General features: G+C 42.4%; 1 protein-coding gene and 1 long non-coding RNA gene across 7 annotated transcripts in view; both read left to right on the top strand.

The window, feature by feature from the left end:
* The window catches only part of LOC310844127, a 249,647-nt gene that overhangs the window by 13,991 nt on the left and 209,195 nt on the right, over positions 1–26,461 (top strand). The window lies entirely within an intron of this gene.
* The window catches only part of SCEL (sciellin), a 54,651-nt gene continuing 46,842 nt past the window's right edge, over positions 18,653–26,461 (top strand). For 2 of the 6 annotated variants that reach the window (XM_083737832.1, XM_083737834.1), the window contains exon 1: positions 18,832–19,207. The gene's annotated coding sequence lies outside the window, so the exon portion shown is untranslated. Of the gene's footprint in view, positions 19,208–26,461 lie in introns of all 6 variants that reach the window. The other 4 variants (XM_083737830.1, XM_083737831.1, XM_083737833.1 and 1 more) reach the window with 4 other exon arrangements.

Here is a 26,461-nt window from a genome sequence, read left to right on the forward strand (position 1 = left end):
GTGGGCGTGGTCAAACCTGACTCATCTCCTCTGGTGGTGAGAACACTGGTCCCGATTTCTGGGACTCCCCCTCCCTACTGCGCTCTGGTGGGGAAGCTGGTCCTGATTTCCAACTGCTGCTCAGGGAGTCCCTGCTGGCCCCTTCCTCCTGGGGTTTTCCCCCTGGAGCCCCCCTTGCCCTGGCCATCGGCGCTCCCTTCTGTGAATCTTCCGATTCGCTGGAGAGGCTCGTGGAATGACTCTGGCCACTGTCACTGCCTCCACCCCACTCGGATTCCTCCTCCTCACTCTCCATTTGCTCCCCCTCCTGTGTCTCTGCTCCTGAACCCCTGACAGCGCCTTAATTTTGCAACATAATTTGGCCAAACATCTGGAGAAGTAGCACTGTTAGCCTTTTGCATCAAAATCAACAGAGTCTTGTGGTACCTTATACCACAGATTTATTATGCCATAAGCTTTTGCAAGCTAGAGCCCACTAAGCCTTCCAAATCTGCAAAGCCATTGTTATCGACATTTTTCATCAGTTTCATTGGCTACATTCATCTGGAAAGAAAAGAGAATAGTTGAGAACGGCAGAGAACAAGGGGGACGATCTAGAGATAAGAAGCTCCCCAGACAGAAACCATCTCCATAGGATGCCAGCTAAAGCAGCCAATACATTGATGTCTGTTCCTGTGTAGCCACCATGAGGGAGCTTTCAGCTAGACAGGGTGCTCTGAAATCCCCCATCAATTGAGAGACCGCTGGCAGGGTCATCCTTCAAACGATTTATTTTGTGCTGTGGAATTGGATCTGATAGCAGCTCTTTCACTTGCAAACAGATCAGATATATTTCTGACACCAAGCGCTGAGGTTGTTAACCTTACCTGTCAAGAGCAGCTCCCAAGACATAGCTGCCTCCTTTCCAAATCCATGTTCATTATCTTCCTGATAACAACTCTGATTTTTTTAACTAGCTGTTACTGGAGAATTGTTGCCCACAGCAGCAAAAACAAACACATGCCAAATCTTAAAGAATTGTCTAAGAACTTGATGTATGCTCATTTTTTATTTTAATTTCACATGTTAGGTGATCAGATCCCAGGGTGGACAGACTGAAGGATGATAATCTCAGGAAGGATCTGGTGGCCTCTTTATTTATTTATTTATTTATTTATAGATTTATATATTGTCATCCATCATATTGCACGTCAGGGCAGTGTTTAATTAATTTTATTAAGGATGTCAGCTAAAGGGGAAGTCTGAATGAGCTCTTAGACTGTTCAAACAAAGAAAGCTTGGAGGAACCAGGAGTGAACTTTGTGAAAGGACTGAAAACAATTTCCCAAGCTCCAAATGTGCTCAGGGACACTCAGTTATTTCATTCTAACCAGTATGTCTTTTGTATTTAGCTGTAGCTGGTAGATCACAGGAACATAGGAAGCTGCCTTATACAGTCAGACCATTGGCCACCAAGTGTTCTGCTTCCTTAATAAAGACTTTGTTGGATTCAACCTTCTCAATGCTTGTTCATATTTTATTAGCAGAACTGCTTTCTCTTCTCACCTGAAACTTATTTGCATGGGGAGGGTGGCAAGGAGTGACATGAGCTCATGTCACACATGTATGGTTTTTAAAACTTTCAGATTCACACTTTTCAAACTGGACTTAATCCACCATAATTTAAATTTGAAGAGATTTGCTGCAAGAATTATCTATCTATCTTGTTGAGACCATTAACTGATTATATTTTGCACTAATTCCACAAGAACATTGGTCCCTAGCATGTCCTTTGAGAATGACAGGCTGGGATTAATTTGTTGTTTGAGTTGTACCTATGGCTGGCTTCCTTTGCAAGAGTCAAGTCATCTTTTCAGAGAAGGGATGGTGTTAAGTAACAGAGTCCTGCTTGCATAAGCTGTAACTTAGAGGTTAAAGATCTTGCATAACCTTTGAAACATAAAACCAGTTATCATTGCATTAGGAAGAATTGGGACAAATGCGAAGACTTGGCTCATTTTCTAGCCAGTCCTCCAATAGGAACTTGGCCAGATGATGTCAATGTGACTTTCCTAAATGAAAACTGAAGCTGTGGTTGGCTTGATTTTTATGCTGTCTCCATTCCAATGTCACTGGCAGAATTTGCACCTGAAACACCCTGCTGACAATCCAGCCAGAGTTAAGTGCTTCTAAGTCCCATCCATTTCACTAGAAGAGTTAAGTATGTGCCATGTTACATCTCTCACATAGAAATAAAACACAATGAAAAGTTATTCTTTTTGGCTGGATTGTCAGAACTTTAGGTTTGTGTTTAAATGTTGTTTAGTCGTGTCCGATTCTTCATGACCCCATGGACCAGAGCACGCCAGGCACTCCTGTCTTCCACTGCCTCCCGCAGTGTTTAAATAGCTTCTAGCAATTAAATTCTAGGTACATAGTGGTTTCTGATGCAGCAGTGCCTAAGAATTCACAAGCTGATCTGACGTATACTGTGGTCTTAAACATCATAATGACGCAGCGCAGGAGACAGCATATCAATGGCTTTTATGTTCTAGCCTATTCCTATGCCTGGCTCTCTCCTTCACCATAAAAAGTAGGATTCCCTGCTGTGCCAAACTGTGAAGATATGCAGGTTGCAATCTGGCAACTCAGCCCCGTGACACAAAGCAGCTCAACCTCCGGAGAAAGTGGTTGACTGCCAACCAAATATTCTTATTCTAACACATACACATTTTGACCATAATGGGATGTTCTTTTACCAGCAGTTAGGGTTGCCATATTTCAAACTTGTTGGGCTTTTTTTTTGTTTTTTTAGTTTTGCCCAAAGTTGTTCAGCTTTTTTGGCAAAATCTGATTTTTTTTTATTTTTGCTGTTTTAGAGCTACTTTTATGCGGAAATGGTACTGCCGACATGGGCTGCCATACGTCTGGATTTTCCTACACATCTTTGCCGATTTCCGCCCGGACACTGTTGCCGATGTATGGCAACCCTAGATAGCAGTACTTTCCTACTGAGAAATATAAGCATGGACAACGGTGTTCAGCCATGAAAACATTACACATTCAAACTTCTTCAAGCACACAGATCTACAAAATGTGTGTGCATGTGTTTTAATGGTAACTGGGATCTAATAAGAATTCAGGGGCTGTAACACACTGTCAAGGGCTGTCCAACCTTTATACCTACCACCAGCTGGCGAGTATACAATTGTATACTAATATATAGTGTAGCTGTATAATGCACGTGTGTGCATGTATTAAAGGGCATATTTTTAAAAAGCTAGCATTGAAAGTTAAATCCTTTTCTTTACATGCTCCTAGGCCTCCATACAATCTATACTGTTAAATATATGTCCTTTGTGGACTTGCTGGAAAGGTTGAAATAAATTACTTTCATTGATTCCGATTATTTCGTAGGAGAAGTTGCAAACCGTTCCCCCTGACACTCTTTTTAGTGTGATATATTAAACACAAGATGAAAGAGAACTTCTAAATACTTCAATTATAGTTGGAGTGTGTATTTTTTGCTAGCAGTTCAGACAGATAAAAAATGCTGAATATATGCTTTCTGGGGGTGCTTCATCTTAAACTGAAACAAATGTGGTAGGATCAAGACTCAAATTATTTAATTATTAGCTTAGATTTATTATTTCCATATGGACTACTCATTTGGCTTTCTGCATGATAATGGCTGCATATACACGAACCCGTATGCAGCACAGAAAAAGTAGTTTTTCTCAATCTGGGATTGTTTATAGTCATCCTCAACCTGCTGCTTTCAATTTAGATTGATTCTAGATTCTGCTGTGGGTGTAGTTACTTGATACACATTTGAAAAATCCTCCCCTTGTTTTGGTTTTGCTCTCTGCACATTCCCCAAGTAAGCGAATTCACATCTTTCCCCCCTTACCTCTTGGTGATAGCATTTTCACATGGAGGCGTAATGTGGCACCCAGGAGAAAGATCGTTGAGCTGTCAAAAGCATGAAGCCAGAGGATTTGGCCCAACCAGATGGTCCTTAGCTTCTATCAGCTTCTCCACCCCTCAAACATTTCAAAAGCAAAATGTTTTGAGCCATCCATTTTGGCTTGGAAAGCAATCGGACCTCAACTTTCAAAGCTCTGCAGCTTCGTTTCAGTAAGACGAAGAAGGGGTGTCCAAAATTCCCCCTCATTTGCTCTGACAGTCTTTGCACAGCAATGGCATGCTTCACCTTTCAGTGGTTTGTAAAAATTTTAACAAAGAAATTGAAGCGGGCAGGATTCATCTTTCCTGAACCCCCTTCTGAGATGTCCCATCAAGTCACTTAGACACAGTGTGGTCCTCCACCATTTTTTCCCTTTACCACAAGGATGGATATAGCAGGCTGTTGCTGAAAAACAAAAGAATGATGCCTCAGCAATGGTAAAGACTTCTAGTGTGGACACAGCCTCCGTCTGCCTGCATGGAGGGTGCTTGAAAGGCAATAGGAAGATTGCTGGGAAACAGGGAAGCTAGACAGGATTGTGGGCCACTTCACCATCTAGGCCTCAAAATGTATTTTGCTATAAAAATTGACTTTTTCATTCTCTGTAACAAAGTTTATGCCATTTAGTAGTAAGGGCTTCACAGTTATGGACTACAGGAGCCCAGGGATGACTAGAAGATGGCATACAAAAAGAAAAAGAGAAAAAGGAAGAAAGTAAGAACATTGAAGTGTGACTGGAATATTTATATATCTCTTTTTTTAAAGAAGAACAAGAAATGTGAAAGTGCTGTTTTTAAATATAAATTAGTAGGGTAATGGGGATGCAGGTAAAACTGCTTCAGGCTGAACGCAGCCTGCAGGCCACCAGCTGCCTTTTATTCTCTCTATTTTTGGTAGCTAGGCACCAATGCTTACATAGCCAAAATGGTGCAACCTGTGCACAAGAGGTACTGTGCACAAGAGGTATCTCTTTCAGTCTTTTTCAATCTGCTCTGCATTTTTGCAAGGTGTCAGTCAGTATGGCTGGTGTAATATTAAGTGCCTTTCAATCCAGCTGTGAAGGATGAGTCATAATTAATCAGCACCTGCCAGGGAAATTTCTCAGGGTGAGCTTCTTTCCCCTCATGACAGCAAGCTAGTCTGAATGCAAAGCAATCTCTTTCCTCTCTGGGCTCCAGGGCTTTTAGTCTGGATAAACTTGGCTTTTATTCAGCCGGAATCAATCTATTGATTGATTAACTGAAGTTTGATGTTATTTTTAATACTCTAATTTAAAGAAATTACATAGGTATACTTTTCTTTTTCTGAGGGGTGCGGGAATCCTCTCCAATGCACTTTTGGTCACAAGTCAGAGGCGTACATCTTATATTCTTCTTTTTTGAACAATAAGGACATTAATACTTAGATGCATTTTATTTTATTTTATTTATAATAATATTTATTAAGTTTTTGTTTACACAATAAAAAACATACATAATAACATAGTATTTTCCAATATCCACATTTCATTCTCATCTTCGGACTTCCTCACATCTCTAATACTTAGATGCATTTTAAGGGTTCAGATGCAGGCAGGAGCAGACCAAGGCATATTGCTGCCCCCTATGCTCCTCCAGGTCAAGGTTCATGGACCTCAAGGCAGCCAAATTAGTTGGCACCTGAGGCATAAACTCTCACAAGCTCCTCTCGCCCTCCCTGGCAGTCAACCTATAACAGCGATAAATTAAATAGTGCATGATTTGTTGATCTTTTATGAAACCCAAGATGGACTGCAATGATGGTTCTTTCCTGAGGCAAAATGACGGACTCAGCCACTTGGGTCGTGCGTGGCTCTCCAGAGCCGTCTCCTGGCCATCTCTTCCTTGCTTGCAGCCATCGCGGCCCCCACTTGCTCATCTCTCCTCCTTGCTGCTAATGTGACAGCAGTGCTGACCATTCCCTCTGCCCCTACATCCCGCAACTCCATCTTGCTCTGAGAAAGGACCAGGGGCTCTTTGTAGCAAGGCACTCTGGGCAAGGTGGCGCAGAAGACTGCCTGCACTGCTGCAGGTAGATATTACCTTTGAAAATGTGTTGAATTTATGAAAGGAACTTTTAAGGTACTAACTATTTTTTTAAAAAGAATTTCTAGCTGTGGTGGCAAAGCCTTGTCAGCACAAGCAGCCTTCATACCCACAGTGCTTTTCTCTGAGGGACACCTGGGCCGAACTCAGAGGGGAGAGGGAGTCGGAGGCTAAGGACTGGCCACCTAACTAAGTCATTGGGGGGGGGGGGCAGAGTGCAGAGGAATAAAGAAGGTGGAGTGGAGGGAGGCAGTTGTGACCATCTTGAGGGGCATAATGTATTGTGATAATCTCCCTGATGTGGTATCGTGGCAGGGCCAGCCTTATCTCCATAATTTACTAATGTGCATTATTTGCCACAGTGTGCACATAACTGCTTGTAAATTGAATGTCTGTCATGCCACATGGTGGTAATCAAATGCAGATGGCGCTATGGTCTAAATCACCGAGCCTCTTGGGCCTGCCAACTGGAAGTTTGGCGGTTCGAATCCCCGCAACGGGGTGAGCTCCTGTTGCTCTCTCCCAGCTCCTGCCAACCTAGCAGTTCGAAAGCACACCAGTGCAAGTAGATAAATAGATACCACTGTGGTGGGAAGGTAAACGGCATCTCCATGCGCTCTGGTTTCTGTCACGGTGTCCCGTTGTGCCTGAAGCTGTTTCGTCATGCTGACCACATGACCCAGAAAGCTGTCTGTGGACAAACGCTGGCTCCCTTGGCCTGAAAGCGAGATGAGCCCTGCAACCCCATAGTCGCCTTTGACTGGACTTAACCATCCAGGGGTCCTTTGCCTTTACCTTACCTAGTAATCATACCAACCCTTTTTCTTCTCAGGCTCTCTGATCAGATGGGAAGATTTGTTTCGCTGTTTGGCAGGATGGAGAAGATGGTGGCCTTACTGAGTGCTATTACGTACCGAGCTACCGTTTGGTGAATGGCCGTCTCTATTCCCTTCCTATTTAAAAAGAAATGTGGATTTTAGATCCAACGACAGCGATTGGATTAGGTGCTTTTCCATTCACCGCTTCGTGACTGAAGCTGGATTTCCCTCTGCCCCAAATGTCAATTAGTCTGAGTGCACGATAGCACTTGCCAGTGAATGGTAAACGTCTTCTCTCCTCTCTGCTGCCCGCCGTTTGCTTTTGATCTTGAACTGCTGCCATTTTGCAGCATGGACTGGGGGGGGGGGAGAGTGATGTCATCAAAACAGCGTGTTCTGAATCATTATGTTAATGCTGCACTCTCTCAAGAGACAGGGTCACTCTGTGGAGAAAGCGTCTCATTAGCTGGTAATGAGGAAGGGCCTGCAGCAGTCAGCCAGGTTATGCAGACCGCTGACTCCTACCAGCTATTAAAATTCTCGGGTGCTGCGCTATTGCTATTTTAAGAGAGAGGGAGGTTTTTTTTAGGTCTTAGTCTTTAACCTTATTCAGCTGGAGAATCAGCCTAAAATGCTAGTTACCAAAACATTTGCTTTTCGTTTCATTTTTTAAAAAAGAAGGGGGGCTCAACAGAAATGTGGAGGAAATTGGTATGTGGGTACACACAGAAAATAATAAATGTATAATATTGAATTAACTGCGTTTTCTAAAATGACAGTCCAAGCCTATGCTTGGATGACATTTGCTAATCTAGGAGTTCCTTTCTCCAAAGTTGTTGCTGCTCTAGGCATTAAAACAAAAGCAAAAAAAATGTTCCGTACTTGGGTCTCTTATTATAGTCTAAATATCCTAACAATGGAACATTAAATGCTAAAGAGAATTTTTAAAAAATGACAACCATTCAATACAGAAGCACAAAAACTGAAAACATGGTACAGTTTTTGTGTTTCTATATTGAATGGTTGTCAATTTTTAAAATTTCTCCCCTTTACAATTATGTCTGTGCCTGTATATCCAATGGGGATCAAAAGGCTCTCAGCTGCGTCAGTGGTATGGATGCAAGGATTTTCCAGTTCCACTTCTCTCTGTTTCTCATATTCCCAATGTTCACATTGCCTCCACATTTCTGCAGCAATTTGAAAATTTACTTTTTCATACCCCCCATGAAATTGCTCCTGAGAAAACACATTTTTGTATGCCGTTTTGACACATGCACACATTTTTGCAAGCAATTTCTCTGAACGCAAGGCATTTTGGTACATTATTTTAACTCATATATTCATTGTTTATGTACACCTTTACCTAATATATGTATTTTTGTAAACATTGTTCGGTTGGGGAACTGTACTGCAAAATTTGATAAGGGCGAATTTTGAAGGACAGCTATGTTTTGGCTGTCATATTGTTTTAGAAAGTGCAAATATGATAGATTTGCCTTTAATGGGAAACGAACTGAATTTCTCCCATGGAGTTGCTAGTCTGCCTCTGTGCATCTCTTCCAAAGTGCAGGTGTGCCTCTCTCCAGCACTTTTTTTTTCTAGGAGAAAAAAGCCTGGCTCTCTCTCTCATCCAACTGAGGCAGCTCCCGTTGAAACTTCAGCAGAAAGAAAGAACTTGATCTTGTGGATGTTTACGTATTCACTGTACCTTTAAAGCACATTTTAAGCACCTCCTTTCCCTCAAAGAATTCTGGGCACTGTAGTTTAACCCTTGCAGAGTTACAATTCCCAGTATCCGTTAACAAAACTGCAGTGCCCATAACTCTTTGCAGGGGGAAATCTGCTTCCTATGTGCTTCCAAGGTTTGGTGTGTATCATGCAGGTGATGAATTAATGCAACCGAAGGTCAACTTGAAAGCAGAAAGTTGCAGTTTGCCTTCTGCATCATTGGTGTAAGAGCATTGTTAGGTGTGGTTCTCATGATAATAATGACTCACCTTGGCAGACTGAATTGCAGCATTCCTGTTCTACCTGATGCACTTTCATCCAGGGCACAAAGAATACTTGATTCCTGGACAGGTAGCATATATAATTGAACTCCTTACATAATGAAAAGGAGAATGTGTTATCCTGCTACCAACTCCCAGCATTAACTATTGTAAGATAACAACCCACTTTCTCTCCTACTAGAGAATCTACACAGACCCACACCATACATTCAGCACGCGACATGACTTCCGCCAACTGGAAACTGTAATTTGTTCAGGAAATGGGGGACTGTAGCTCTGTGTGGAGGAAATGACAGTTTCCAGGATTCTTTGGGGGAAGCAATGTGTTTGAAACATGAATTGGAGGTGCTTTAAATGTATGGGGTAGCTCTGTCCACCACTTACTGACTTGGACACAGGTCCAGCACTGAGGGGCTTCTGGCGGTTCCCTCACTGTGAGAAGACAAGTTATAGGGAACCAGGCAGAGGGCCTTCTTGGTAGTGGCACCCGCCCTGTGGAACGCCCTCCCATCACATGTCAAGGAAATAAACAACTATCTGACTTTTAGAAGACATCTGAAGGCAGCCCTGTTTAGGGAAGTTTTAAATGACTGCTGTTTTAATGTATTTTAATCTTTGTTGGAAGCCGCCCAGAGTGGCTGGGGAAACCCAGCCAGATGGGCGGGGTATAAATAAATTATTATTATTATTATTATTACAGTCATACCTCGGGTTATGAACTCTACGGGTTGTGTGTTTTCGGGTTGTGGACCGTGGCAAACCCAGAAGTACCGAAACAGGTTACTTCCAGGTTTCGGCGCTTGCGCATACGCAGAAGCACAAAATGATGTCATGCGCAGAATCGCGTCACACGTGTGTGCAGACGCGATGCTTCAGGTTACGAATGCTGCAGGTTGCGAACGTGCCTCCTGCATGGATCACGTTTGCAACCGGAGGTATGATTCTATTATTGGTAGTACAGTTGTGTAGAAAAGGCCATTGTAGCACGTCGTCCGTAGAGCTTTCCCTGCAGTGCTGCCAGGGAAGCCCCCAAATGCAACAAGACTGGCTGACCACCTTCCATAGAAAGTGAAATAACACATGTTTACTACATAAAGAGGAAGGCATCTCCATTAGACCATTAAGTCCAGAATCTAAAATTACCCATCACTGCCTGCAGCTGCTGCTTCTAAGTGAAAAACAAGCCCTGGATAAATGATCGCATGGCAAACGTATTGTCTGGTCCTGGTCTAAGTTTCTAGTCCTGTAGCAAAGGAAAACCTGAACTGTGTTAACTGAACATGTGACTTTAAGAGGCATGAGATGCAGGAGTTAGCAGGTGACGCTTTCGCTGGCATGGAGATAAGCCATTTGTTGCAGATCACATGGCTATCGAAGGCATGGCTAAAAAGCCAACTAAAAAGATGGCAATGATCTCTAGATACAAGGAAATCATTAAGAGTTGAATCATAGAATTGTGGAGTTGGAAGGGACCCTGAGGGTCATCTAGTCCAGTGTTTCCCAGCCTTGTGCCTCCAGCTGTTTTTGGACTACAATTCCCATCATCCCTTGCCACGGGTCTTGCTAGTCAGGGATGATGGGAGTTGTAGTTCAAAAACAGCTGGAGGCCCAAGGTTGGGAAACACTGATCTAGTCCATCCTGCGATACAGGAATCTCAACAGGTGGTCCCCCACCCAATTTGAAACTCTTCTAAGCTTTGCAAATGTGCCAGCAGTTTTATTGCTTCTAAAGTAATCTAAAGTCTACTCAGAAGTAAGTCCCATTGGCTTCAGTGGAATTTACTCCCAAGTGATTGGGTACAGGAGTGCAGTCTTGATTGATGATTAAGTTCTTGGACAGAGCTGTGTAATTATTCTTTTTGCTGAATTTATGGTAACCATTAACAGAATGAGATTATTTTTGCAGGTATACATGCATTTTTTTTATAATCAACTTGGGGAGTGTGGGGGAACAAGCCCCTCGTTTTAAAAATCTACTTTATAATTAATACTTTCCCACCTGCTATATAATACTGGGGAAATTTGGGCTTTTGTTTCCAGAAGCAGCCGAAGGCCATTTCCAAGGGTGGCACTTACGAAAGATCTCATTTTCCCTTCTCTGCTTCCATCTAGCGTTCCAACTGCAAATTACACTAAGCTGTAGCTTTTTACAGCTTTTTGTATGAATCTGGTAAAAAGTGGCATTGCTGCTGTGTTATTTGAATTCTCAAGGCCAACTGCTGCTGTTCAAGCTTCACAAACTACATTCCATTTAATATTGAGGCATTAGCAGGGGAAAGAAATGTTCTAGCAGGATAATTTTGTTTAATGTATAGCAAGAAAGCCAAACTGCTCCTTTACTATGGAAGGCTTAGAGGACACACAGAGTCTATTTTGTGATATTTTGCTGGGGCTAAAAACATATTGCACGGTATTCAACTTTTGCTCAGAGTATTGAAAATAATGAACTTAACTTAGTCACCTTCATTAATTTCAATGGGAGACAGCATTAAAAAAAAAAAGTAAAAGAAAGTAATTCCCCTCAAAATTCCAAGTGTGCCCCCTGAAACTTTCAGCAATGTTCATATCCCCCAATTGCTGAAATACCATCTCTTCAGATTTCTCATGTCTGAGTGGTGTGACTCCACACTTGATTACCACTTCTGAATCATGGTGATTTACAGGTGCCAAGACCTTTTGGCACCTGAGACAAACCACAAAATGGCACGCCCCTCCTTGCCAGGGAAGGGGTGAGTGAGGACCTACATTAGGAACAGGGTATGGGGCAGAAGGATAAAGATCTACATTGGAATCTGCTACCCCTATGGATCCTATCATCTGAGGCAATCACCTACCTTGCCTCATGGGTGGTGATTTTTGACTGAGCCATTACAGATCAAAACAAAGGTTGGATGGCCATCTGTCATGGATGCTGAATTCCTGAATCGCAGGAGGTTGGACTAGATGACCCTTGAGTCCCTTTCAACTCTATAATTCTATGAAGATAACAGACTAGATTTGAGACAAAGGTTGTTGTTGTTTTAAGTGGGAGAAGAGGACAGGGGGTGGGGGTGGTGAGAGAGGTGAGTTAAACATAGTAATCAAATAATGAAAAATCCGTTTATTAGTCCCACTATCAACATATAAGAGGGACGCGGGTGGCGCTGTGGTCTAAACCACAGAGCCTAGGGCTTGCTGATCAGAACGTGGGTGGTTTGAATCCCCGCGATGGGGAGAGCTCCCGTTGCTCGGTCCCTGCTCCTGCCAACCTAGCAGTTCAAAAGCACATCAAGTGCAAGTAGATAAATAGGTACTGCTCTGGCGGGAAGGTAAATGGCGTTTCCGTGCGCTGCTCTGATTCGCCAGAAGTGGCTTAGCCATGCTGGCCACATGACCCGGAAGCTGTCTGCGGACAAACGCCGGTACCTATTTATCTACTTGCACTTTGACATGCTTTTGAACTGATAGGTTGGCAGGAGAAGGACCGAGCAAGGGGAGCTCACCCCGTCACGGGGATTCGAACCGCCGACCTTCTGATCGTCAAGTCCTAGGCTCTGTGGCCCAGCACCACCCGCGTCCCAATAGTTGCTCCTCATACTTATCAGTTTTGTAGTGCTCACATAATATCATTGCCATCAAAATACCAACCTGCATTTTAATCTAGGTTTATACTTTCTGGGGGAAATCTGATAAGTAAAAAAACAAAACAAGAAAAAAATAAGAAAAGCTTAAGAAGATCAGGCCAATGACCCATCTGGTCCAGCATCTTGTTCTCACAGTGGCCAACCAGATGCATATGGAAAACCTGGAAGCAGGACCTGAGCACAACAGAACTCTCCCTTCAACATCCATTTTGTGTCATGAGCCATGTGGAGGGGCCATGGAACGGGAGGTTGGATCTGGAGAAGGAAAGGAAAGGGAGGAGCTTGGAATTGGAGCTGGGTGATTCAGGAGAAGGTCTTAGTGGGAACAGGGGAAGATGAGCGTGGGACCCTGAGAAGGGTCTGAGTCTGGAGACGGGGACAGTGGTTCAGGAAATCCGACTCCAATGACATAGAAGCATCTGCCAGCACAAACAAAACTTGAAGGTTCAACCCGATTGCTTGCCCAATTCTGGGACTCTCTGGTTGCTTGCCACATGAATGCTGTGCCTGCTCTGTCCTTCCAAAGGAAGGTGAAAGGGGCGTGCCACTTGTTCGAACAACATCTTAGCTTGTGCTTAGCCATGTATTTGTACAGCTTTTGTGCCTGTGGTTCTGTGTACACCAATCTGAGCCTACGTACCATTTTTATTTATGTGTTTGGTCTTTGTCCAAAAACAAGTCCATACGTAGTTCCAATGATTTGTCCAGCAGTGAGGCCCAGGACATTTTGCCCCTTTCCTCAATCCATTAGGAATTATGTTCTTGTCAAGGAAATTCTCTGACCCAACTAGAAAAGTTTCAACACATCTGGTTTGGGATAGAAACACAGGAGTCTGCTTCAATGTGTTATAGGCGTGAGTTGCAGAAAGGTAATTGCATCTTGAGTTGTGAGGAATTTCAAGTGTTTTGTACAGGGAACAGAATAGGTACACATACGGCAAAGAGAACACGTATCTTTCAAGCAGAGTTGTCCTCCCATAATTGCGTGAGTTCATGTTTGGCTGAATTGTTCCTCTTCTCTACACCTTACTGAACATTATGATTAACGTATCCCTGCTGCTAGTTCTGGCTTTGGTAAGCAGCCTTTGGTAAAACTAATTCTGGCCAAAAAAACACATAATTTAAGCATTTGAAAAGTGCTCATTATTTCTCCAGTAAAGAATGATGACAAAAAAGTGGATTTTCCCCTGCACAACAGGTGATTAGTTTTCTTGAAGGGAATGTATATTTATGATGGCTGCTTTTTTTATCTTAACAACAGCAACAAAAACACACCCCAGCTGTCCATTCTTCAGGGGAGAATCCAAGCAAAATATAACATTGCTGATTTCTAAAACATTGCAGTATGGTGCACTAACCTCCACAGAACAGGAAACATTTCAAGGGGGGGGGGCAAGATAACAAATGAAGACAGTAGCTTTGAACACTTGTTTGCTGTTAGTAGTGCTGTATAAAGTGGTGGTTCACTCCAAGACAAAACACCAGTGTGGATAAGACCCAGCCTATTTCACTGGCATCCATCATTTATTTTGTATGCTGGGAGTAGAAGAGAATGAATTAAATGCTGTGCTTCAAGCTTGACGATGAAATGTTATTGAACCTGTTTTACCCTGCCCTGTGTTTGCCGCTCCCTGAGAACCACACACACTGAAAGCAAGTTGCAAATCAAGTAAAACCCAACTTGGTGATTTGTCATGCAACATGTTGTCAGTAATTTAAATACACACCCAAGTCAGTCATGTTATTTAAGTTTCATTACAGTTCACTGGCTGAGATTTTTCTCATCTTCCAATCTAAGCGCTTTCCAGTTAAGATTAAGAACTTTGGGGTTTTCTTTTTTAAAAAAATGAAGGTTAAATATCTTTTCACACGGTCAGAATCACTTTCAGGCTGGACCGAGACAAGAGCTCTCTTTGCAAGTGAGGTTCTGCAGGGAGACTGAATGCACAGTGTTGGAGCTGGAACCCTTATTGTGCAATGTGCCTGTTTGCATGGAAGCCTCTTGTGTTCAGCTGAACGTGTGTGGGCTTTCTTTTCAGACATTTGGAACAACCTGTGGGATTTATTGGGCAGGGACAGTGGTGCATGGGCAGAACCATTAGGCCATGTGGCACTGTGCTCTGACACCCACCCCATATCTCGCCTATGCATGGAGGCTAACCTGTGAAGAGGGCTTTGACCTAGACCCATCTCTGTAGCTTATGTATAAACGTATATATGGAAAGATGCCTATGGAGTGTGGAGAACTCTACAACAACCTGGGATGATTGCCCAGACTTGTTCACTCCCCATGCGCTCTATGAAGGTTGGCAGGTTATAGTCCATTGAGAACGTATATGTGGTTCTACTCCATTTCAAGGCAATACCAGGACATTTGCCCAGCATCCTTGAACTGGTGACCTGAAGAAAGTCAAGCAGGAATGCAATCTGTGTGCTGCCACCAAGTAGGTTTGACCAGGGACAGACTTTGGTAATCTTTTGCAATATGGCACCCTGTGCAAGGCCAAGATTTAGTGCCCGCATATGGATCTTCTGCATGTTGGATCTTCTCAATTTTACATCCCCTTGGCTCCATGCCCTGTGCAGGGAAACCACCTGCACCACCCTAAATTTGGTTATTCCTTGACCAAAGAGAGAACTACAGAGAGGCCAACCATACTGCAGAGGCCAGTGGAGATGAGGTGGTATTCTCTTACCCATCTAAAACCTTCCGGGTTGCTAATTGACCTGGAACAATTAGACCTAACATATTAATTTTATGCACACTTTCCCCTAATGTGTGTATTTTGGAGAACTGCATCACAAAATTCAGATAAGTGCCACATTTCAAAGTATAGCTATTGTTGGTCTTTTTGGTTCTCATACTGTTTGGGAAAATGTAGACTTGATAAGATTTGCCTTTAAATACAAACTGAATTAAATTTCTTCCTTATCCCTGCTCTGGATAATCTATCAGTGGTCTTTCAAGTCTCTTCCCTCAAGGAATTAAGCCAATACACAGGCTGGTTGAAGGTTGCAGATCAATGGCTGGCTCTGTAGTATCTGCAGTATCATCCCAGGGAGAGCTATAGCCATGATAAAAACAGATTCAGTAGAAATAAAATACTTCAGATAGTGTGGGCTTCAGCCTGGAAGTAAGTTTTGTTGATCTCAGTAGCACTTATTGCGCTGCTATTAGACATGTATAGAACTTTGGTTTACCTGTGACAGAAGAAAAAACAATAAATAAAGTGCTAATTTGAAGTACATATATAGATATACACAATATGGATTTTGACTGATTGCAATATAGCCTCCCCCCACCTTAAAATCAACCTAACAGGCATATTTTTGCAGACATCATGTCACTTGGTAAAATGGTTCCTGGACTGTTCCACTTCAAAATTTTAGATAAGGAATTGCATTATAGAATGCTATCCCATGTAAAAATCTACATGGCCATAAACAGTTAGACATCATGCTATTTCCAGTCCAGCATGCTGGTCTTCAGTGAAAAGGACCTTAATTTTAGTGTGGTGTGAACAATTAATTCATGTGGCTTACCCCATCTGCAGTCTAAACTGGTGTAGAGCGGAAACAGTTGTAACACATGATCTACTGTTTATGTAGACTGGTTGCCTGCACATTTTTGTTTGTTTTGTTTTGTAATATATGCTTTTCTACTGGGATGTGCTTGTGTTTGCCTGCGTGATGATAAGCACCAATGCAAACTAAGGATATGGGCCAACTTAGCTTAGGAATCCTGATTCACTCCTGAAGTAAACTCCTCCTTTCAGAAGACATGCTGGTTGTCATTATATGCATTTTGGCAAAAAATGTGCAGTGGTACTTGTTAATTAATCCCAGTTACTAATTGTCCATGACAACACTGTGCACTATAAAATACATAAACATATGTTTGGGAAGTATAGTCACACTTACTCATTTAACCTTTGTGTTCTGAGTGAAGACCCAAATGTCAGCAAATGCATAAATGTCTAGCTGGTTTGTCCTTTTTACTCTTTGGAAAGCAAAGGTGGTGGCATTCTGTAAGGTCAATGTTCCTAGGCACCACCTTTGCTACTGTACCCATGAAGAGAGACCCTAATTCCTATATGGACCCAAAGACTCCTACCATCTCAGCCCCTACTAAGTCCAACAGTGTTTTAAACAAGAGCCATTGTAAAATTGCAGTGAATAGGCTGATGTTTAGGGTGCCGTGAGTATTCATGGCATTTCCAGCCAATCTCATTAATTCTCCTTCTGCCTTCGGCATGTGAACTTTGCTGAGACTTGTGGGAATAAAATGTATCGCCAGGAGCCTTTTCGCTGTCACTGAAGGCTCTCTTGGCATCTGAAGTATGTGTTTGCCAACCTGTGACCACTCTTGCAGTGTTCTCTCTTGTATGGATTAAGGTGTGGCTCAGTTCATGCTGTTGCTGTGTACCTGAAACTTAAAGACGAGCGTATTTCTCCTCAAGATAAGCACAAAGCCTTGGGAACAAGATATACACGTTCTAGGTTCATATAATTCACTCTTGCATTTGCAGTTCTATTAATAGCTTTCAGCCTCCAATCCAGGAATAGGCTCAGAGAGTGTGTATCAATCATTTTTGTATCCTGCCATTTCTCCAAAGGGCAGCATAACGTAATCCCCCTCCCCAATTAAACCTGCTTATAAGCACCTTGTGAAGCAGGTTATGTTGCCAATGTTGCTTGCCCAACTTTGAGTTTCATGGGTAAAAACAAATATTTATCATATTGAAGTCCACTTTATCCATTGCCCCCTGGTTGGACTTGGAATTGGATCTACTCACTGGTAGATCTCAGACTGATTTTCAGTAGATCGCGTATAATTTCTTATTCATTTTGCTATATGCAGCACCTCATGCCACAACATAGTTACAACATATACCGTATTTTTTGCTCCCGTATTTTTTGAATCCCAGAAGCCAGAACAGCAAGAGGGACCGCTGCTTTCACTGCACAGCAATCCCTCTTGTTGTTCTGGCTTCTGAGATTCAGATTTTCCCCCCCTTGTTTTCCTCCTCCAAAAACTAGGTGCATCTTGTGGTCCGGTGCGTCTTATAGAGCGAAAAATATGGTACTTAGGCTACCAAAGCTGAAATAGCCACTATTATTTGTAGATGCCAGAACAGGTCTCCAATGCAGAAGAAGAGTTAGATGCTAAAGCTATTTAACAGCCAAATTCCTTCCTCTTTTTCTATTTTTCCTTTTTGCTTGCTTCTTTCCTGGGTTAGAGATTTCTAACCTTGTGCATATATAGTTTTTGAATTGTTTTGTGTATAAACTCTGTAAATTTTGGGAGTTAGTGAGACATAGCAGATGGGCTTGGAAGTGAAATTTTCCAGTACCGAGCCCTCCAGAGGGAAAGAGATAAGAGTTGGTAGCTCTGACCTTGAAGTTGGTTGAACTGAAGTAATTGTTTTGAGAACAGTCATGGCAGAAAAAAGTAAATGGGTTTTTTCCTGTTGTTATTCTGTCTCTCACAGCTACAATAAACCTACCATTACAATTATGGACTGGTCATTTCTTTGTCAGAGGGCAAACGGGCAAATTTAGCAGGGGTTCATATACTTTCCACCCTCACTGTAACCCCTTACTTATGTTAGGTTAACGGAAAACAATTAAAAAATCAGGAATTAACTGTGAGGATTTATTTCAATCAAAAGAGATATATGCAACATTAAATACAGAGGACGCTCGGCTTGTGAAAATGATCTGTGTGGGATGCATGTTTGCAACCCGCAGCGGCGCGTCTGCGCATGCACAGGTGGCAATTCGACACTTATGCGCAAAGCGCGATTTAGCACTTCTGCGTATGCAGGATTGCTGAAACCTGGAAGTAACCCGTTCTGGTACTTCTGGGTTTTGGCAGTCCATAACCCGAAAAAACGCCACCTGAAGCGCCTGAAACCCGAGGTATGACCGCACCTCACAGCAGGCTCCAGAATCATTATTTTGCTATATATTTCTTTGGCTCACCTCTTGGCATGGGTGTTTAATGCTGAATGATAGCGCATAATCTGACATCATGTGTTGGCTGCCTCACATCCTCTGTGGGGTGTCCACCTTCTTCATGAATTAGAATTACATCCTTAGAGAGTAAGTGCATAAATAAAAGTATCTGTTTCCATACAAACAGCAATTGTAGCCCTTTTATTTAGTTGTACTTCAGATTGCTTAATAGCTAAACCTGATTTTCCAGAGCAGAGCAAGTTTTCTTCTGGAGTTCCTACAACACCAACTTCTAAGAAGGCTTCAGTAAAATGACTCAAATTCTTCAGCCAATAGACCTAGGACTGCAGTTTGTAAATTTCTCAGGTTTCAGCCCTAAAGATTCCTCACATGCTTGGCTAAAGTGATAGGTCTATTGCACAGTGACAAGTGGCTTTTTGTTTTTTATGGGATTAGGCAGCTTGTAACAAAAATGTATTGTTATCATTAGCAACCTGTGTGTTTTTTGCTGTCTGTTGCAATCTGTCTCTGCATCGCAGGAGAGAATTTAGCAGAGACTAGAGTACAAAAAATATGCCAGTGGATTTTAACTGAACTGGTATTTGTGGAAGGTGAACTCCCTCTTCTGCACCTCCTTTCTCCTCCCTGAATGAGTCAGCCTCTGGTAGAGAAGCCTCCAAGCTGTTAAGACTCTCAGATGGAGGACAATCCTGCTCTTCTGTAAACTGAACTGCGTAACAGAGACCACTGGGTGCCAGGATCTGGACCTTTTCATTCATGGTTTGAAGAGGTAAGCATGGATTTTAATATATACTGGGAATTGTTACAGGCTAAACTCTTCCACTGAGTTTGGACTTAGAGCAGCCAACTTCACAGTTTTGAGGACTGGTTTTATTCTTCTTCTACCACATTCCTGCTTCATAGACCTCTGTATAATCTGGTGGAACCTCTGAAAGGCTACACAAAAGCTGGGATGTCAAAATCGCTTTAGAGTTTTGAAAACTTGCTTGTTCAAACGATTCTCTAATTTGTAGTTGTTTGCTTAAATGATAACTCTAGTGTGCACTCACCCTGGAAGGAAAACGGCTTAATCTTTTTATCTATTTTTACACGTGGAAGATGGTGGAAGGAGTAGCATTTTATGCATGTTAATCTTATGTGCATTGTGGTGGAAATGTACCAGTACATTCTTTTCATAGGAAGGGAATTAGAAATCAGACGTGTCTTTAAAAACAAAGTATGAAATAAATTGGGTGGATGGCAGGGATTAAAAGTTCTGCTTTATTGCAAGTATGTAGCAGATCTTTGAAGGAAGGTGTTTTGCTTTGTTTTCTTCAAAATAACAAAGAAATAAGTTTCAGGTTGTACAAAACGTTCCACCGTGCAGAAACAATTTACATATGAAGCACAGGAGTGTTTGAAGGAAAACAAATTCACACAAATCAAAATTTTGTCATCTTTAACTAGCTGATTTCAGGCTATGTACAATTTTAAAGATTAATTTCTTTCAAGGCAGAATCTTCTCCACCCAAATCCTGTAAAACCAGTTCCAGAAGCTTGCTTTGCTATGAATAGACAAGTGATTTCAGCATTACACTTTTGTACTGGGTCGTTAAACCTTCTCTTTTGTATTTGTAATCTCCCATGACTGAGATAATGATGATCATATTTTACTAAATACGTCATTCCTTAAGTGCAAAACAGAATACATGTCTGCCTGCAAAAATGCTATTTAGGTTGTGAAACTTGTGAGATGAGATTGAAGCCTGATGATCAGTTTGGTCTCTAAAACATGCATGTAGTTAACTGCCATTTTGGCCTAATCTAATTAACTGTGTGCCCTGCAGACCTGTTCTCAGAATCACTACAACCTGTCACTACACTTGCCTCTGATTACTGTAGGTGGCCCAGATTCATTTAACCATAGAGTTGGAGGCTTCTTTTGTAGACTATCCAGTACAACAGTCTGCTTGAGGAAGGAAGTCCAGAGATACAGCAGATGGTTATTTAGTTTCATGACTATTTGCCCACCACCATGATGAGCTGAATTCAGCTTTTAACACACCAATGCAAAGGAGACCCTAATTGTATTTATGGTTACGCTGAGAAGCTTTTTGTTGAGAAGATTTTGTTTCTGTTCCCTCTACTTAACTGTTCTGCATAAACAGTGTTTCGGCTCCCATACTATGCTCATTAAGCTACTACAGAACACGGTTGCTGGCAAACAAGCTCCTGAAGTGGTGTAAACCTTTCTGTGGTTGATTCTTCTATCTGCTGCATTGCAAGCTGCACACATTTACAGTAATGGATAAACCCGATTTAAGTGCTCCCCATAGACTTGGTGCCACTGCCTAGTTGCTTTTGACCAGATCTTTATTGCTGGTTATCTAAAGATGTGCATACATCAGTGTATTACATATTGTTTGCTGCATGAAGCATTGACATGGCTTATATGATTGCCTCAGCAGTTGAAAGTGTGAAGATGCCCTTCTTAAAGCACCAGTAGTTAGAATGGCTATTATTATGATTTCCTCTATATAAAGGGATCCTGCTGCCAGTGACTTTCACCTGTTTTAAATCTGTTTTACAAAAGCTTTGACATTCTGTATACTTTAAAAACTTAATTTTACTTCCAGCGTTCTATCCTAAAAACTGCATTAGCAACCCTCCAAGTATCCCTGCTTTCAAGGGACAGTCCCAAATTTACAGAAAATGTACCAGTTTCTGATTTGATCCCAGAATGTCATGCTTTTCCTTAGGACATCCCTATTTTCATTGGAGAAATGTTGGAGGGTATGAAGATATCTAACCCCCTGAGCCATTTGAAGGCAGACCTGTATAAGGAAGTTTAAAATGTTTAATTTTTAAAATTTTGTTATATGTTGGGAGCCGTCCAGAGTGACTGTGGCAACCTAGTGAGATGGGCGGGATATAAATAATAAAATTATTATTATTATTATTATTATTATTATTATTATTATTATTATGGAATAGAACGTCCCTATTTTCATTGGAGAAATGTTGGAGGGTAGGCATTATAGCAGGGGTGAGTAATCTTTGAAGTTAATGGATGAATTCCCTTGAGGGTGCAACCCCTTTCTCTCTCCCCACTACTACTTCTTCTTCTTCTTAATAATAATAATAATAATAATAATAATAATAATAATACATTCATTCATTCATTCATTCACTTTCTTCCACACTAACATCTCCCATCCATCCATCCATCCACATACACTCGACACCAGCATTATTCCCATTCATCCACCAATTCTCTTGTCCTCTCTCATCCATTTACACAAATGCCACACACATGCAGCCATGCAGCCAAGTGCAACCATTCACCCACAAGCCATTTGTTCTCTTTCTCACAGAAGGCAGCACCTAGAGCATCACTGCGAAGCTTGTTCTAGCTCTGGTGGTCCGTAACTGGGCTCTTCTCTTTCTCCTGGCACGTGTGAAGCATGTCAGGGACTGGCTTGATGAAGAAGAGTGATGGAAGGCTGCCTCCCAAGAGCCCCCACCAGGGAGGGCTCTGAAGACTTCACCTTAGAGCCCAGAGCCTGGTGGTGGGACACTGAGGAGCAGTCAGCGGAAGGGACGAGCTGAGAGCTGATAGAAGCAGGAGACTTGTGCCTGAGGGAACCAAAGGGACCAAGGATTTTGACAGTATTTTTTCCTCACAACAGATCTGGGCTGAGCTGACTTATTGTGGGACAGTAGCAATGTGTTGTTGTTGTTTTTTTTTAATACTGAGAACTTAGAATCTCCACAAGTTTCAGCAGGGATAAAATAAAGGCAGCTCTAATGTTTCTAATTGTCTACTCTTGTTTTTTAACGTTGCCTCCTGCAGTTAACCCCTATTTTGTGTGTGTGGCGATTTTGTCATCCACCACAATTTTGAAACAAAAGTTCTTTTCTCAGTGCTACAGGAAACTATCCTTAATTTGTTAAGGCGTGGATTCTGGAGCCTGGGGCACAGCGAGAAATTAAATCTTGTCGAGTCACAGGATAATAGGTAAAATAGAGATGGGAGAATTAAGCCAGGGTGAGATTGTTTGTAGACCTGCGATAAAGAACAAGGAGCACGAAGTTTACAACCCAACATTAGCAACTGTTCACACGCCTGCCTCTCCTTCCCCAGGAGCCTAGTTATTTAGTTCACATACACAGCTGAGGTACACTTTGGGAAATCAACTTGGTACAATATGGTCCATCATGGACAGCAGCTGGAACTTGAGGTAGTGAAAACCTTGTTGGTTAAAAGGAGAAGTCCTGTCTGGAGCTGTGAAGGGCCAGAGTAGGGCCCTTGCTCAGTCTAATCACACAGGAACAAGGGCATAAGGACAGGTGTGTTTTGTAGGAGCAGCAAAAAACGATCTGAGGCACACTTGAGCTTACACAGGAACTACAGTACTTATAAGGTATTGATATCTTCTCGACATTTGAGCATTATTTAGCTGTTGATCCATTTCCCCTCATTCAAATTAGACCAGAGTACTCCACCCCGAATGCATTTGAATTTGTATATGAAGAACAACTTTGATGTTGTCCATTAATACGCATAGGAATTCGCTATTGTGTTTGTTCCCACCTTCTAATTTGTTGATTATATTATGCTGAGTAAGACCAACAGGGCATGGAAGAATGGCTGCGATTAAAATGAATATTTTACCGAGGATGTTGTTTCTCTTTCAAACGATTCCAGTGATTAAAGGACCATCTCAGTTTCAAGATTGGCAAAAAACTTTATCAAGATTTATTTGGCAAGGGAAAAGATCAAGGATCAAATTTAAATTTAAATTATTAACTGATAGGAAGGAGAGAGGAGGTTTCTCAGTGCCAAATCTGAAATTATACTATGAGGCATCCTGCTTGTGCTGGATAAAATAATGGATAATTCTGAAAAACACTGATTTACTCGATCTTGAAGGGTATAATAACAGATACTGTTGGCACGCCTACCTATGGCATAACAAGGCGAAAATACATAAAGGTTTCACTAATCATATATTTAGAGGTCCTTTGTATGAGGTATGGGACAAGAATAGAAATTTATTAGAAAGATCCACACCCTGGTGGTTATCTCCACTAGATGTGATAACAATAAAAAAAATTAAACATGGAAGGTAAGAGATTAACATATGAAGAGTTAATGGTGAAAACTGAGAATGGGTGGAAAATTAAACCATACGAGGACTAATCACACAGGAACAAGGGCATAAGGACAGGGGTGTGTTGTAAAAAGGTAAAGGTAAAGGTACCCCTGCCCGTACGGGCCAGTCTTGACAGACTCTGGGGTTGTGCGCCCATCTCACTTAAGAGGCCAGGGGCCAGCGCTGTCCGGAGACACTTCCGGGTCACGTGGCCAGCGTGACATCGCTGCTCTGGCGAGCCAGAGCCGCACACGGAAACGCCGTTTACCTTCCCGCTGGTAAGCGGTCCCTATTTATCTACTTGCACCCGGAGGTGCTTTCGAACTGCTAGGTTGGCAGGCGCTGGGACCGAGCAGCGGAAGCGCACCCCGCCGCAGGGATTCGAACCGCCGACCTTTCGATCGGCAAGTCCTAGGCGCTGAGGCTTTAACCCACAGCGCCACCTGCGTCCCCAGGGGTGTGTTGTAGGAGCAGCAAAAAAACAATCTGAGGCACACTTGAGCTTACTTAGGAACTACAGTACTTATACAGTATAAATATCTTTTCCACATTTGAGCATTATTTAGCTGTTGATCCCATCATTTCCCCTCATTCAAATTAGACCAGAGTACTCCACCCCTGAATGCATTTGAATTTGTATATGAAGAGCAACTTTGATGTTGCCCATTAATATGCATAGGAATTCCCTATTGTGTTTGTTCCCACCTTCTAATTTGTTGATTATATTATGCTGATTAAGACCAACAGGGCATGCATTCAGATAAATTACTAAAAATTCTCCACCCCGGAAGTGTGAAACAAATAATACACAGTCTCAGGCAATTGTGAACTCTCAGCACACACCTTTGAAGTTTTCTGGTTTTGTGCAAGGGGTCTCCTAGCGGCTCTCAGCACCCTTAAAGGATTACAGTTTCTTGGGGAAAAGGTATAACCAGCAAACTGGTATAAGTGCTTAAAATGTACCGTGTGGGTGCAGCTAACACTGAGCTGTGGATGCGACAAGACTATATTTCTTTTAAAAATTACAGGAATTGGGTCTAAGTTTGCTAATAGGTACAAGCTAGCATGTCTGATGTTTATGTGGTCGGTCACTGAGATCAGGATACTGGACTAGATGGGTCATTGGCCTGATCCAGGAGGTGCTTCTTAAGTTCTTATGCGCAAATGTTATACAAATCCTCATTTGCCCTCCTTTTTTAGGTGATGCATTTTCCTTTTTTATTATTATGCTTAAGTAAAGGTAAAGGGACCCCTGACCATTAGGTCCAGTCGTGGCCGACTCTGGGGCTGCGGCGCTCATCTCGCTTTATTGGCCAGGGGAGCCGGTGTACAGCAACTAAGCCGCTTCTGGCGAACCAGAGCAGTGCACGGAAATGCCATTTACCTTCCCTTCGAAGCGGTAACTATTTATCTACTTGCACTTTGATGTGCTTTCGAACTGCTAGGTTGGCAGGAGCGGGGACCGAGCAACAGGAGCTCACCCCGTCGCGGGGATTCGAACCGCCAACCTTCTGATCAGCAAGTTCTAGGCTCTGTGGTTTAACCCACAGCGCCACCCACATCCCTATGCTTAAGTGGTCACCTTATTAAATTTTCCTGCCAGACTACAGATTAGTTATTACACAGAGGCCATTTCCAGCAGCATCTGTATGGTAAACATAGCTTCGCCAGGGTCCTTATTTCACCTGAGTGCCTTTTCCTTGTGAATCCGTACCAATTTTGAAGCCAGACTTGCGCTCCTCACGTATGAAATACCTTTTGCATCCCTCTTTGACGCCAGCTCATTTCCCTCCCCCCAAAGCCATCATTCCTTTAGTAATCACCACGCCCAATTAACATGCTCCCTTGCCCAAACAGGATGGAGTTATCAAAACTAAAAGTAAGCATGCGTGGATTAAAACATACACACCCCATGACAGCAACACAAAAATGCAGCTGCCCTTCATCATTTTTTCAGCCGTTGAGGACTGGTATTGTAAGCTTATTCACATCACGATGACTTGGAGATGGGAGTCCACCCAAGATTGTTTGCTATTTTGGGTTCATGTTTGTTTGTCAGCCGGATAAAAGGGTGTCTGTCGCGGAGCTGTCATATTCTGAGTACCCTGGTGCATGCTGAAACTATGACTCACCAGCTTACGACAAACAAGTGAAGTAGTGGCCAAATAATCGGTGGTCACTGGTATACATGCGGTAGATCAATCAGACAGTGCATCTGCAGAAGATCTCTCAGCTTGGGATGAAGAGAAAGGGATAAATGAATTTGGGTGCTTAATCTTACAGAGAGCAATGAGCTAAACCATGTGATGTCTAAGCAGCAGACCATAGCCTCATAAATAACAGTTATCAAATGTGGATAAAACAAATCAAGATCTATTGCAGTGAAATCAAAGCCTATATTTAGTTAGCCAGACAACTGGCAGTATTATCAAATACCATATTTTTTGCTTTATAGGTCTCACTTTTCCCCTCCTAAAAAGTAAGGGGAAATGTGTGTGTGTCTTATGGAGCGAATGCAGGCTGCGCAGCTATCCCAGAAGCCAGAACAGCAAGAGTGCTGCTTTCCCTGCGCAGCGATTCCTCTTGCTGTTCTGGCTTCTGAGATTCAGAATATTTTTTTTCTTGTTTTCCTCCTCCAAAAATTAGGTGTGTCTTGTGGTCTGGTGCTTCTTATAGAGTGAAAAATACGGTAGATCTGTGCCAGTTTCTTTTGGTCTGTGATAAAGAACGGATGGATTTTGCCACCAGATCAAATTACTTTTCTGACTTCTTGTAGCCAAATGTTTAAATTACATAGTACATGTGAAAAAGGAGACCCCAGTGGTGGGAAAGTAGGTGGGCAGGGGAGGTGCTTAACCCCTTCTATTTCAGCCTTTTTGTTTTACACT

Source organism: Podarcis gaigeae, assembly GCF_964106915.1.
Source record: "Podarcis gaigeae genome assembly, chromosome: 4".
Classification (NCBI taxonomy): Eukaryota; Metazoa; Chordata; class Lepidosauria; order Squamata; family Lacertidae; genus Podarcis; species Podarcis gaigeae.